The sequence below is a fragment of the Podarcis tiliguerta genome (assembly GCF_965153285.1).
Source record: "Podarcis tiliguerta genome assembly, chromosome: 12".
In the NCBI taxonomy this organism is placed as follows: domain Eukaryota; kingdom Metazoa; phylum Chordata; class Lepidosauria; order Squamata; family Lacertidae; genus Podarcis; species Podarcis tiliguerta.
The window spans coordinates 49,250,205-49,263,590 of NC_139545.1; the positions used below are offsets into that span (position 1 = coordinate 49,250,205).

The 13,386-nt window shown below is 47.1% G+C and overlaps 1 protein-coding gene and 1 long non-coding RNA gene across 7 annotated transcripts in view; one reads left to right on the top strand and one right to left on the bottom strand.

Moving 5' to 3' along the window:
* The window catches only part of PRKAG2 (protein kinase AMP-activated non-catalytic subunit gamma 2), a 215,454-nt gene that overhangs the window by 109,198 nt on the left and 92,870 nt on the right, over positions 1-13,386 (top strand). The window lies entirely within an intron of this gene.
* LOC310661119 lies at positions 1,694-9,000 on the bottom strand. The gene is made up of 2 exons (XR_014503739.1): positions 6,286-9,000; positions 1,694-5,793 (listed from the first exon to the last, which is right to left on the bottom strand). It is a non-coding gene; the product is annotated as an uncharacterized lncRNA (long non-coding RNA).

Sequence of the window (13,386 nt, forward strand, 5' to 3'; positions counted from 1 at the left end):
CCACAAAACCACAGCTCGCCCCTATACACGAAGCCAAGCCAGAGCACAACCAAGTGCAGTACAGCCATCTTCTCAGAAAAAACTCTTCACAAAGTTCAAGAGTTCAAGACACGAAGGCTTTAGCAACTAATCCACACCTAATGACCCACCTAAGTGGGATTCAGGAAACCACTCAAGAAATCACTCAAGATATCCCTCAAGTAATTAAGGAACAAAAGAAGAAAAGGCACACTAGCCTGGGAACCTCCTCTCTGCCCAGAACATTGGAGGCTATACACCACACCTCCTCAACAGTATTTATAGGAACTCAAACACTGAGATCCTGCTCTGTTCCAGTAACAAGAAGCCGAAAGCACCAGCCTGAAGATGACGAGTGAGACCTCGTCGAAACGTCGCCTAGACACCCCAACTTTTACACGGGAAGACACCCGAGGACACCAAAACCTGCATTCCTATACCCGTGAAAACCTACGAAAGCAAATATATATATATATATATATATATATAATCCAAGGATGACTGACAGCGGGGTGGAACTGCTGGAACTCCAGATGTTGAAAAAGATGCATTTCAGATTAACTAACCTTCCTTTGGGAGCATGTTTCATTTAGCAACTCCCATCAGGTTCATAAACCACCATAGGACTTCCTATGGTGGTTTATCCACATGGTGGAATTTCCAGCTGGAGTTTGTTCCTCTTTTTCCTGTTGCAGTCCAACAGAACCCATGTAGATTCTTCATTGGGTGCCCTGGAAGGGGACCATAGCTTTGTGGTAGAGCCCAGGCACAGCTCCTGGCATCTCCTGTTGACAAAAAGGGCCTCCAATAGGCAATGGCGTGAAGGATTCTCTGCTGGGGACCTTGGAAGAGCCATTGCCTGTCAATATGCATAATATCAGGGTAGAGCAATGATGGAGAACCTGTGGCCCTCCAGATGTAGCTGGACTACAACTCCCATCATCCTTGACCATTGGCCATGCTGGCTGTGCAGTCCAACAGTATCTGGAGCTGCCACAAGTTCCCCATCCCTGGGCTAGTAGGGCAAATAATCTTGCCTGTGTTTCTGGATATATTGGGATAGTTGGCGATTTGATTTCTATTCTGCTTTGCTTCCATTCAACTCAGGGTGGTGTATGTACATTCCCTGCCTGCCTCCCATCCGACCTGCGTGGCTTTGGTGAGGCTGTTGCATTGCACATCCGCTGCCCATGATGATGGAGAACGTTGCATTTTTGAACTTGTAAAATGTTGACTTTCCTCTCCACTTTTTTTTAGAAAAATTATCTTCATTTCAGGCCAGTTTCTGCTGATGGCTTCAGTTTTCCCGCAAACAGTGGGTTGATTGATTGATTATTTATTTGATTATTTTTTTTATACCGCCTTTCATCATACGATCTCAGGGTGGTTCACAGAATGGATGAGGAGGTAAATGTGTGCTCTCCCCACACCATTTAACAGGGGGAGGCTCATACGACTGTAGGTTCTTCTATGCCTAAAAATAAAAATAAAACAATATTCCCTGCACTGGGAAATCTAGGGTGTCAGAAGTTGGGTTACGAGCAAAGCTTATCGAAACAGCTTTGAGGTTTCGGGTTTTTTAAAAAAATTGAAAAAAAAAACAGTTAAGCAGTTTATGGAATAAATAACTTCTCCTGCATAGTATGTGCAAGGAATTTTAGACATTTTTTAAAAAAATACATACCCCTCCCCCCGCTCCTCACATGAGCAATCTGAAATAATTACAGGGCAGGCAGAAGGCATCTCCTCATATGTGAGAACTAGCTATATGCCTCGGCAGAGTACAAACCCGATTCCCGACTGAGCAAAATTTAGATGTCCTCAACTCCCTTCCTTTTTTACTGCTCTTGTTCGTCTACTCGACTGAAGTATTGCAGCAGGGGCTGGGTTTGTATCTGCCAGCTGTTGCTATAGCAACGCTTCTCTTGCCCGAGTCTTGCAGCTAAAAATAGATCACCTTGAACCCGGGGAAAGAAATCAGGGGAAATCAAAAGGTGCCAGCGTGATTGACTTCCGCGGTGGCGCTTGCAAAGCAGCTCTGCCTTTGAAATCCAACAAATGAAAGCCTTCCACAATGCGAGCAGGCATGAGCAGCCTATTTAAGCAACAAATTGGAAACGGTAGGGTTGTGTTTGAAGTCCTGCTCCGTGGTGTAAATTACACCCAGCGTCTTACAACCCAGGGTGTGTGCTGCTGTCCCAGGCTGCTGTCACTGAGGGGCACCCCAAAAGAGAAACCACTGGCTGCTGCCCAGAAGCGAGGGATATGTTGTGTGTGTCTCCCAGCTGGTGCATGGGGCAACATCCATATTGAAATTGAAATACTTTATTGTCACTTGTACAACTTGTATACAGTGAGATTACAGAAGCACCCTCCACTCAGCTCTCTTAGTCTTAATTCCCCTCGTTTACTGACGCACACCCACCAAACCCGAAAGTCAGTTGCCCTGTTGTTTTCTTTTCATTCAGCAGCCTAACAGCCCACGGATAGAAGCTGTTCTTTACCCTGTTGGCGCAACTAATCAGGCTTCTATATCTTCTGCCCGAGGGCAAGAGATCAAGAAAGTGCCGACCAGGGTGTGAATCATCCCTGAGAATTTCCCTCACTCTCCTGAGGCAACGTTCTTCTGCGATGTCATCCAGCGGATTCACGGACAGCCCATAATATCTTGTGCTGTATTCATCGCCCTCTGTAGGCACTTCCTATCAGTTGATGTCAAACCAGCGTACCACACCGTGATGCAGTATGAAAGGACACTTTCTATTGTGGACCGGTAGAAGGAGATCATCAGATGTTGATTGGCATAGTTCTTATGCAATACTCTGAGCAATACATGTGCAAAGGCCTCCTTTGCGGGGCCTGATCTGGCCTCAATGGTTTGAAACCCATTCACATCCGTGGAATAGCTCTGGCACTGCTTTCCCTTGCTTGATTCTTTGAGACCCCCAGGAGGGGAATTGAAAGGAAGTGGACAAACACGAGAATCTGTGCAGTGCCAGAGTGCAGACTGTCAGGGTATCACATGCATCTGATTCAGAGGGAGACAGAGAGAATTGTGGGAATCTGATACACAGCCGTACCTTGGAAGTCGAATGGAATCCATTCCAGAAGTCTGTTCGACTTCCAAAATGTTTGGAAACCAAAGCGTTGCTTCCGATTGGCTCCAGGAAGCTCCTGCAGCCAAGCGGAAGCCGTGGAAGCCCTGTCGGACGTTCAGCTTCCAAAAATAGTTCACAAACCGGAACAGTCACTTCCGGGTTTGCGGCGTCCGGGAGCCAAAATGTTTGAGAACTAAACTGTTTGGAAACCAAGGTACGACTGTATACATGAGACTGGGGCAAGGAGCCTGGAGCCCTCTAGACATTTCTGTACTACAACTCTGCTTATCCTTGAATGTTGGTCAAACTGGCTGGGGCTGGTGGGAGTCATAGCCTAACAAGGAAGGCTGCAGGTTCTCCCCACCAAACTGCTTTAAGATTACCGTCGTTCCTGGATTTGAGAAACTTATTTTTAAGTAGCAAGGTGCTAGCATCTGGTAGGCTTTTCTTTAATGGCTGAAGTGTTTGACCAATGCTAAGGGGAACTTGGCATCCAGTTGGCCAGTGTGACAATAGGATGCTGGATTAAATGGGCTTCTGGCCTGATCCAGCAAAGTTCTTCTTATGGACAGCCAGGGAAGATTTGGGAGAAATGACTTGTGGCAGGAGAAAAGGAGGTGTCCCTGCGAAGGTTTCTCTTGCACTGGAATATAAGGATGGACCAGCGAGACAAGCAGGAGGTTTATATGGGAATGGAGAGCAAAGCCAGGCAGAGGCAAGAACTCAGAGGTGCAAAGAGTCATAAGCTGCTGCTAATAATAATAATAATAATAATAATAATAATAATACCACCCATCTGACTGGGTTGCTGCAGCCACTCTGGGCGGCTTTCAATAAAATATAAAAACACAATAAAACACCAAACATTAAAAACTTCCCTAAACAGGGCTGCTTTCAGATGTCTTCTAAAAGCCAGATAGCTGTTTATTTCCTTGACATCTGATAGGAGTGGGTTCCACAGGGAGGGTGCCACCACCGAGAAGGCCCTCTACCTGGTCCCCTGTAACTTCACTTCTCACAGTGAGGGAACTGCCAGAAGGCCCACAGAGCTGGATCTCAGTGTCCGGACTGAGCAATGCGGGTGGAGATGCTCCTTCAGATATACAGGGCCGAGGCCATTTAGGGCTTTAAAGGTCAGCTTCAACACTTTGAATTGGGCTTGGAAACCTACTGGGAGCCGATGTAAATCCTTTAGGGCTGGTGTTATATGGTCTCTGTGGCCGCTCCCAGTCGCCAGTCTAGCTGCCTCCTTCTAAAATAGTTGAGGTTTCCAAGTCACCTTCAAAGGTAGCCCCACGTAGAGTGCATTGCAGTAGTCCAAGCGGGAGATAATCAAGGGAGCCATTTTTCTTCAACGAAGACTTCTTTGAGGACTGTGCAAAGCTTTCTAATAGGTTTCTGTACATGTCAGCAGCACATCCAGAATAAGAAACTGCTGTGTGGCAGTGTGTGAACTGGAATTAGCGATGAGATAATCTCGCTGAACTGTCGGAGATAATGTAAAGGCCTCATTGCATTCCCTCGCATTCCTTCAGGCAAGAAGAGGCTCCGTGTGTGTGTGTGTGTGTGTGTGTGTGTGTTTGTGTAGGAGCACGAATTAAGGTCCTAGGGTGGTGTGGTTATAATTCTTTAGGGTGATACTATGGGTTCCTAATAGCCAAGTCCTTTAGGAATGGAGGATCAGTGGTGCTTAACAGAGATGATACTCCTTGCATCATAATGGCATAATAGAGCAGGGCCCCTCCAGACTTGTGTTTTGTCGTGGTTATGTTCTGCAACATATCATTGACCCAACGGTAGTAATTTAGTGGGGGGTTTAAATGGACCGTCAACACATCGTTCTGCTTCATTACCTGTTCTGCGGTGCTTTGCAAGCACCTCTGTCTTGCAGGATAGTGCAACAACAGCAGAGCATTCACCCACAGAAGCACACATCAAACACTGTGGTATAAAAAATTACAGGATTTCAGTAGGACACTATGGGACATGCCCTGATCGCAAACGAAAGCTGCGTGTTTGCCCCCAAAACGGTTGCAGAGGCAAACAGTATGGAAGCCATTAAATGACTTGGACTTGAACTTGGAGACCTGCTTTTACACTAATATGAATGCTTAGGAGATGGACTTGGAGGAGTCAGGGGTCTAGAAACCAAGCCTTATGAAGAACAGTTGAAGGAGCTGAGTATGTTTAGCCTGAAAAAGAGGCGGATGAGGGGAGATATGATGACCACCTTCAAATATCTGAAGGGCTGTCCAATGGAGGATAGAGAAAGCTGGTTTTCTCCTGCTCAGGAGGGTAGGACTTGAATCAGTAGATTCAAGTTGCAGGAGGGAGATTCCGATTAAACATCAGGAAGAACATTCCGACAATAAGAGCTGTTCGACAGTGGAATGGACTCCATTGGGAGGTTGTGGACTCTCCTTCCTTGGAAGGTTTTGAGCAGAGTTTGGGTGGCCATCTGTCATGGATGCTTTAGTTGAAATTCCTGCATTGCAGGGGGTTGGACTAGATGACCCTCAAGGTCCCTTCCCGCTCTACCATTCTATGAAACCTAAATAGTATTGCCTTATCATTATTTTCCAGCTTTGCTAATATAAAGACACTGCTCTGTCTTATTTTCTGCTTCCCAAGAGGACTGTTTGTTCCAGTTGGGGCCTGAGACAGAACCAAATAACTACTTACCGTATTTTTCGCCCTATAGGACGCACCGTCCCATAAGGCGCACCTAGTTTTTTGGGGGGGAAATAAAGGGAAAAATTATTTTCCCCCCCAGGCGCGGGGTTGGGGAAGCTCGAGCTTCCCTCGACCCCAGCCCCCAAACAGGCAGCTCTCTGCAAGCCGTGGGAGCCCAGCGCTGGCTCCCGCTGCTTGCGGAGAGGTCCGCGAAGCCTGGACGCGCTGAGCTCAGCGCGCGCAGGCTTCAGCATGCAGGCAGCTCTCCGCAAGCAGCGGGAGCGCTCCCGCTGCTTGCGGAGAGGTCCGCGAAGTCTGGACGCGCTGAGCTCAGCGCGCGCAGGCTTCAGCATGCAGGCAACTCCCCGCAAGCAGCGGGAGCGCTCCCGCTGCTTGCGGAGAGGTCCGCGAAGCCTGCATTTGCCCCATAGGACGCACACACATTTCCCCTTCATTTTTGGAGGGGGAAAAGTGCTTCCTATAGGGCGAAAAATACGGTAGTAGTCACTTGAATAACTTTTATTCTTAGAAATGGGAGGCATCCATTTTCGCTGCCTTTGTCCCAATAACCCGGCATGAATCTTAGAAACCCCTCTTTGTCTCACAGTTTGGGAACTGTGAAGAGGGATTGGTTGTTAAACCTCTCTGGGAATTGTAAATCTGTGGTAGGGAAGAGGTGTCTCCTTACACCTCACAGTACCTTTAACAAACGACAACTCCCAGAATCCTTTGGGGGGAAGCCATGGCTGTGTAAAGTGGTATTATACTGCTTTAAATGTACAGTGTACATGTGGCCTTTTCCAGAGTTGACTAGCTTTTTAAAATTATTATTATTTATTGAATTTATATAATGCTCTATATCCGGAGGCCTCAAGGCGGTTCACAGAAGAAAATCAAAATATAAAACCACAAAATATATAATCAAAACAAAAACAACAACCCAATATCCCCTTGGGTTTCCCTTGGGAAAGATGGACATTGCAATCCAAACCATCTGGGGGACACCAGGTCTGAAACAGACAATATTAAATGAGATGGACTCAAGTTGTCACTCCACTCCAGATGTATTTTCTTATGCTGGTTGAAGCGGAGTCACACCACAGAGGGCCAAACAGAGCACACACTCCGGTGTAATGATAGCTGCTCATACACTCATTAGCCAAATCTGAGCTGGTTTTATTTATACTGGAGCCCACAAGGAGAATGAATTTCTTCTGTCTCATTCTCCACTGCCCTCTCAGGCATGAAGGGAGGACAAATGAGCCGTGTGATCTGAGCATTCACAATATGAGGCGAAGCTGGAGAAGCGTGGCTCGGGGCGACAGTGTGAGCATCAGGCAGAGCAAAGCTGTCTGACCGAGACGGCTCAGCAACCCCACAAGCGTTTCAGACAGGGACATCAATGGAATCAGAAAGGGCGAGCCTTTTACAACACCAGCAGGGGACTCCAAACACATTGCAAGCGCCGGGATGCAAGAAACAAGAGATAATAGTATTTGGCTCCAACATAGGCTGGAGTCTGTAGTAGGTGTGTTGCAATCCTAGCCTTCCCCAACATGATGCCCTCTGGACATTTTGGACTGCAGCTCTTATTATTCCTGACCATTTGCCTTGCTGGCTGAGGCTCATGGGAGTTGGAATGGTTTGGAATCCAAGATGGTGCAACAGATTGAGGAAACCTGCCCTAGATTAGAATCAAGATAGCACCTTTCTTGATGGCCCGGAAGGTCTTCCCATTCTTTTCTTCTTTAGCCAAAATCTTGATTGTGGTGCACAGACTACATTTTCCTCTGACATATCCCAGCTTCAGAATGCTATGCAGACTCAAGAGTGATATCTGGAGACTAGCAATAGCACTATTTTATTTTATTTTATTTTTCTCACCTCCACTGCCTTCCGGAGGTCCAAGTTGATAGTTCGATTCTGGGCCTCTCCTTGAGTTCCTTGGAAGAGAGTAGCAAATGTTAGGAGGCACTGCAAACAGGGTTGCGTTACAAAGGAAAGATATAAGTCACTGTGCGCAAGACAGGTCGCCGGACGTGTGAGAGTCTTGGGTGTCAAGGCAGCCCCAGTGCCCCACAGGCTCAGATTGCGTTTCACAAAGTCATTGTCTGTGAAAGAAATCTTCGGCGCAGGCGTGGCTAACCTGTGACCTTCCAGATGTTGTTGGACAATAACTCCCATCACGCCTGACCGCTGGCCATGCTGGCTGAGGGTGATGATAGTTGACATCTAACATCTGGAAGACGACAAGTTTTAGTGGCTTGTCTGGTGCATCTCCTCATGTTACAAGAGGATTGGTTTCATTTTCTCTGTGAACTATCCGTGGCAGACGGGTGTTAAGCCTGCCCCTGAAATAGCAGGTTTAACCTTGACACCTTTCCTCGATTGGTGGGTGACAATCAGGATGTAATTACACCACCAAAAATATGATGTTGTCTTTTTAGTTTAAGTTAGTCTCCGTGGGAGTCTTGTTTTCCCCCCTTTTGAACCGTTCCCATGTGCTCTGTGAAGTTTTAATCAAATGTGTGTCTGCTCCAATAGCATTTCAGAATGTGATACTGTCCTCTGTTGTTATTTAAAGGGCCCATAGAACTCAAAAGTACATGCTACTGGATAAGGTGCTATTGATGTGGTACTGTATCCTTGGGGAAGGACCGTAGCTCAGTAGCAGAACATCTGCTTTGCATGCAGAAGGTCGGCATCTCCCTGAGGTGAGAGATAGTTAAGAGACAAAAGGCCAGCATTTCAGGAAGCTGAAGTGGGGGTGGTGCCAGAGCACAAGCTGGACTGTCTATTTTATGCTGCAGAGAGGGCCACACACAATGTTTGGCGTCTCTTGAAATCAGAGTCTGCGTCAATGGAAGAATAAGGGTTCTTCTTGGGATGTGAATGCTCCGAACTCTCTCCATCTAGACGCAGGTTGTATATATGTGTAAATAAACCATATATCATAAAGACACCACGGACTCGGCTGTGCCTCATTCTTCCAAAAGGTAACATGTTATTGTTTAGTCGTTTAGTTGTGTCCGACTCTTCGTGACCCCATGGACCAGAGCACGCCAGGCACTCCTGTCTTCCACTGCCTCCCGCAGTTTGGTCAAACTCATGCTGGTAGCTTTGACAAAACTATACAACCATCTCGCTCTCTGTTGTCCCCTTCTCCTTGTGCCCTCCATCTTTCCCAGCATCAGGGTCTTTTCCAGGGAGTATTCTCTTCTCATGAGGTGGCCAAAGTATTGGAGCCTCAGCTTCAGGATCTGGCCTTCCAGTGAGCACTCAGGGCTGATTTCCTTAAGAATGGATAGGTTTGATCTTCTTGCAGTCCATGAGACTCTCAAGAGTCTCCTCCAGCACCATAATTCAAAAGCATCAATTCTTCGGCAATCAGCCTTCTTTATGGTCCAGCTCTCACTTCCATACATCACTACTGGGAAAACCAAAGCTTTAACTATATGGACCTTTGTTGGCAAGGTGATGTCTCTGCTTTTTAAGATGCTGTCTAGGTTTGTCATTGCTTTTCTCCCAAGAAGCAGGCGTCTTTTAATTTCATGGCTGCTGTCACCATCTGCACTGATCATGGAGCCCAGGAAAGTAAAATCTCTCACTGCCTCCATTTCTTCCCCTTCTATTTGCCAGGAGGTGATGGGACCACTGGCCATGATCTTCATTTTTTTGATGTTGAGCTTCAGACCATATTTTGCGCTCTCCTCTTTCACCCTCAATAAAAGGTTCTTTAATTCCTCCTCACTTTCTGCCATCAAGGTTATGTCATCTGCATATCTGAGGTAAAAGGTAACATAGACCCTTCTAAGTGTTGGATAATCTCTCTCTGTGTGTGAGAATCATTTGTACCAGAAACAGAGAAGAAGGAAGTCTCAAGACAGCAGAAGGTTGAGATTGTTTTGTCTATGCAAGGACACTTTCTGTGGGAACTGTTTTTGGACATGCGCAGTGTGACAGGAAGTACTGATAACAAGGTTCTGTGTACCTTGTTGTGAGTCTGTTGCTTGTGCCTTGCGGCGAGAGAAGCAGAGATTGAGTATTGGACTCTTGTTGGACTCTTAAGCAGGTGCACACCCACAGGCCATGGCAGTGGTGAATGTCTATATATTTGCTGCCAATATGCTTTTATACCTGTCAAGTAAACCTTTACACTTGACTGAATCTTTATGGTGTCCATGAGTGTTTATTGCCTGCTGTATGTACCTTCAACCCTGAAGACGCTTCCAAGGAAGGAACTGCGTTGAGATTCAACTCTGCTAGGTATGGATACTGGCACACACACACAGCGAAAGTGATGCCGGACCCAATCCTTCTAAATCATCCATCAGAGGTTGATGGATTGATCCAACATGAGGTTCACCTGCTACTCCTGGAATCTCGGACTGCTTGAAGATCAGGGTGGTGTGTAACAGTGTTATAGAATCATAGGACCTTAGAAATGTAGCATTGGAAGGAACCCCAAAGGTCATCTGTTCCAACCCTATGCAGGAATCTCAACTAAAGCATCCATCTGATGACCCATCTGATGTGAACATCCATCTGTGAGAACATAATGCATGGACCACCCCGTACGCATTTCATGAACACCAGAGTTGGGAAGAACAAGGGGCCATAGCTGCCCTTTATTGCAGTACAGTGGTACCTCGGATTACATACGCTTCAGGTTACAGACTCCGCTAACTCAGAAATATTACCTCGGGTTAAGAACTTTGCTTCAGGATGAGAACAGAAATCGTGCTCCAGCGGCGCAGCGGCAGCAGGAGGCCCCATTAGCTAAAGTGGTGCTTCAGGTTAAGAACAGTTTCAGGTTAAGAACAGACCTCCAGAACGAATTAAGTTCTTAACCCGAGGTACCACTGTACATCTGTTCTCTTCCTAGGAGATTGCAATTCTTGGCAGTGGCAGCCAACAGGGCAGGGCTTTGGGGCAGATGTCCATGCCCAACTCAGAAGAAGGAGCAAGACCTCTGGTTGCAGCCAGGCTATCTGGCCACGTTTTGAAATGAGTGGAGCAAAACACATCACCACCCAAGGAACTTCCCAGCCCAGTAAGACCATTAAACTCACAAGCACCTTTCTCCTCGGCGTGCCTCTTTCTGCGTGAGGAGGAGCCTCCTGGGCTTGCACAGGGAGAGAAAAGACCCTGAGCTGCTGATTTATTAATTCCCAGGGCAGGAGCCAAGGCTGGGCTTCAGGCTTCCCAACCGTGTTGGGAATGCTGAGCCTCCGGGAATCACTGGGGCCGATTGTGAAAGGAAGATAGGAAGTCGAGGAGAGAGAGAGAGAGAGAGAGACGGGCTGTTCATCATCATTTCCACCCTAAACTTTGGGCAATGGAAAATATTCCAGATTTTTTTCCTGGAAACCTCACAGCATTGGGTAGGGACATGAGTTGAAAGCACATTTTTTTGTCCAGGACTGGGGTTTTCTATGCTCATATAATTGGATTGGGGTTCATAGAGGATTGCCTCCTACAGCCTCAGGTGTGCTTATGGTCTCTTGCAAACTTGTTGAGCCTTCCAAGTTTGCTTCTGGAATGAAATCAAATTTTTGCTGCTGCCCCCCCCCCCCCCGAGGTGTGCGAGCCTCTGCTTTCTGTGTGGCAGCACAGGAAAGAGCCTCTGCAAAGCCAAGCCTCGGGGGCTTGACCCTGGTTTGGTCCGGATCCAGGCATCTCTTTGCCATTCAGTGGCATAATATTTATCCGAGCACGGAAGGTCTGCCAAGTCACATGGTTTGGCAGCCGGACACACTCTTGGGCCCCACTGACGTGGGTGCGGAGACACACCTCCCAGTCATGCCGCTGTGCTCTGATGACAATCCAGATAAAGTCATGCTGTTAGAGCCAAAAGGACTCGCACTGCCCAGTTCTCTGCAGAGGACCAGAAAAATTCAAATCAGATGACATGGAGCCAGATATTGGGGGGGGGGGGGGATCACATGAGCATTTTAAGAATGTTGATCTCTCCAGAATAAAGGCACCACAAGAATATAAAACATTGTGTGCACGAGAAGGTTTTTGTTTAGTTGTGCTGTGTATCAAGGGACAGAACGGGCATTTCTTTCATACAGAGCAAAGTACTGTGTTTTCTACGTTTGGGGGATTTAAGTGAACTTTTTCTTCCACTGTTTTTGCACATAGTTCCTTATTCCCTCAACCAGTAGGTAGTTCGGCTAGAGGGGGTTGGATCCAACTAAGCCCTGCTCTGAGTAGACCCATTGAAACTATTCCATTTGTAGCCCACCTGTCCTACAAGGAGCTCAAGACGGTGTGCATGGTTCTCTCCCTCATTTAATCCTCACTGTGGGCGGTCCAGGTCACCCAGTGAGCTTCATGGCGAAGTAAGGATTTAAACCCTGGTCTCCCAGGTCCTAGTTTGACCCTCTAACCACTACACCACACTATATCCCAAATTAACAGAACCAAGCTAGTCATGCCATTCATATCAATGGGTCTAACATGAGTTGGATACAACACAAGGTCAACTTCCTTGTGAAGAGAGTGAGCTGGAGCCTTATGGCATCTTTGTCACTCCTAGTGGAACAGCAATAAAACCGCTAGCACATTTGCAAAGCTAAGCAGGATCCAGTATGGTTTCATGTTGGATGGGGGACCACGTATTGAGATGCCTACCTTGCAGGGGATTGGACTAGATGTCCCCTCAGGGTCCCTTCGAACGCTACAATTCTGTAATCCTATGAATGCACTCCTATGAACATCTCTGCTGCTTTTGCCTAACAGAGCTTACCTTTGTAGGCTCTCCCGTGACCTAGACAATACGTCTGGCATATCCTGAGATGGGACTGGGACTACCAGTGCCGGAACACCTGTTGGGAATATAATTCTAGACACAGTCTCTAAGCCTGCCCTACCTCGCAGGGTTGTGGGGTTACAGTCGCAGCGGTGGCAGAGAGCGCTGCAGGTTCTCCATCTCTTATCTACCCTATCCCCAAGTGCTGGAGGAGGAAGGGGATAGAATTGCAATAAATATTAGATAGCATCCTTAGCTGTGGTCTGGTAGCAGGTCCAGAGTACGATGCCCGAGGCTACCCAGCAAGTGTAATAGGTAGCCGTGCGATGATTTGAACTTGGGTTTTCCACATCCAGACTCGAGGCTCTAACCATCCTGATAAATGGAGAGCCATAGAGTTCAGTGTACCTTGCTCCAACAGTGCTCCAACTCACCGTTCTCTCCATTTTACATGCTTGGCTTTTCTAGAGAATGATTACAGAATAGAATCATAGAATCATAGAGTTGGAAGAGGCCACAAGGGCCATCGAGTCCAACCCCCTGCCAAGCAGGAAACACCATCAGAGCACTCCTGACATATGGTTGTCAAGTCTCTGCTTAAAGACCTCCAAAGAAGGAGACTCCACCACACTCCTTGGCAGCAAATTCCACTGTCAAACAGCTCTTACTGTCAGGAAGTTCTTCCTAATGTTTAGGTGGAATCTTCTTTCTTGTAGTTTGGATCCATTGCTCCGTGTCCGCTTCTCTGGAGCAGCAGAAAACAACCTTTTTTCTCCCTCCTCTAGGTGACATCCTTTTATATATTTGAACATGGCTATCATATCACCCCTTAACCTCCTC